Below are 1,910 nucleotides of genomic sequence, written 5' to 3'. Positions count from 1 at the left end.
ACAGCAATGCTAGATCCTTAATCCACTGAACAGGGCCATGGACTGAAGTTGCATCCTCATGGATACTAGTCAGGTCCACTGAGCCACAATGGGAACTCCCAAATGAAGTTTTAATGGGCTCATTGGGAGAAGAACTCAATAGATATTTATTAGGTGTTAATTGTGTGAAAACCACTGTAGAAGAAGGAAAATGTGCTCCATGATATAACAGCTATATTCATAGTCATGTTCACAATCTCATTACAGGTCTGGGTATCCTGAGCTTTAATTTTTGAAATAACATTTATACAAGTTTAAATGGGACATAGTAACAATTTAACAGATTTTTTTCTCCTGGGCCTCACTCAGGAGCCTGAGGAACAGAAAGTATTATTTGTCCTGTTTTCACTCATCTATCTTGTGATGATGTTGGGAAACCTGCTCATTATGGTGACTGTTTTTGCCAGTCCCTCCCTGGGCTTTCCCATGTACTTCTTCCTTGCCTATCTGTCACTCATGGATGTGGTTTATTCCATGATTATTTCCCCAAAACTGATTACAGACTCTCTGCAGTAAAAAGACAATTCCCCTCCCAGTTTGCATGGGAATCTCTTTCTAGAGCACTTGTTTGGTGGTTCTGAGGTCTTCATTCTGGTGGTGATGGCCTATTTTGGCTATGTGGCCATCTTTAAGCCACTGTACTACTTGACTATCATGAATTGACAGGTGTGCATCCTGCTACTGGTGGTGGCTTGGGCTTGATGTTGTATGCACTTGGTGATTTAACTTCTCTTTGTGCACAGCCTCCCCTTTTGTGGCACCAATTTCATTGACCACTTCATTTGTGACATGTACCCACTGTTGGTACTTGCCTGTACTGAAACTTCCATTGCAGGTTTCACTGGTATTGGCAATGGTGGAGCAATTTGTGTGGCCATCTTTCTCCTTCTACTAATGTCCTATGGAGTCATCCTGAATTCCCTTAAAACTCATAGTCAGGAAGGGAGGCACAAAGCCCTGTCTACCTGCAATTCTCATACCATGGTGCTGGTCCTCTTCTTTGTTCCCTGTATTTTCATGTATGTGAGACCTGTTTCTAGATTTCCCATTGATAAATCTGTAACTGTGGTTTATAATGTCATCACTCCCATGTTGAATCCTTTAATACGCACCTTGAGTAACTTGGAGATGAAAAATTCCATGGAAAAGCTTTGGCATCAAGATTTATCTGTAGGTAGAATAAGAATATTTCTCCCACACTGAATACAGTTGTTACTAATCCTGCGACAACAAATAGGCAGTAAATTCTATTAATGGGTGACTTATTCAAATCAATGGACTCTGTAGAGATGCTTTTCTTTAATTTTAAAAAAGCATCAAAGAGTAGAATAAATTGTACTTTGAGGATAGAATCAATCTAGTAGAGAAATTCTTCAAGTTCAACAGAAGGCAGAGTTATTCATCCTATTACAAGGAAAATAAACTAAGTTTATCTTATGACTTTATATTTTTAGTTTATATTAAAATCAGACTTTAGAAGAAAGTAAATTATCTTTTCAAAAGTGGGAAACAAGCTATCTTTGAAATTTTACTTTCCACCCAAATAAATGATATCCACTCTTTAGGTCAATGTTCATGTATTTACAGTTCAGGGTATTTAGAAGGGAGAAGATACTGTGGTTAAAGACACTATCAATAAGCAGTTTTGTTATATGAGATGTAGTTGATGAGGAAAATGGAATATAGATATTGATTATTAGGATAGAATAATCACACTAATCCAAGTTATAAACATATTTTCAGGCTTTTCTTCACTGGTTGTTATGTGTATTTTTGCCATTCTTCATAAAGTAGACAGAGTTTCTGATTTTGTCTTAATGATTCTTTAGAAATCCTCTGTTCTGATTCTGTTTTTTTTTTTTTTTAACCTA

General features: G+C 36.9%; 1 pseudogene; it reads left to right on the top strand.

The window, feature by feature from the left end:
• The first annotated feature begins 297 nt into the window (after positions 1 to 297).
• LOC125113058 (olfactory receptor 4A16-like) lies at positions 298 to 1,283 on the top strand (annotated as a pseudogene).
• Positions 1,284 to 1,910: the final 627 nt, after the last annotated feature.

Source organism: Phacochoerus africanus, chromosome 12, assembly GCF_016906955.1.
Source record: "Phacochoerus africanus isolate WHEZ1 chromosome 12, ROS_Pafr_v1, whole genome shotgun sequence".
NCBI lineage: Eukaryota > Metazoa > Chordata > Mammalia > Artiodactyla > Suidae > Phacochoerus > Phacochoerus africanus.
This window is presented reverse-complemented; position numbering and strand designations above follow the sequence as displayed.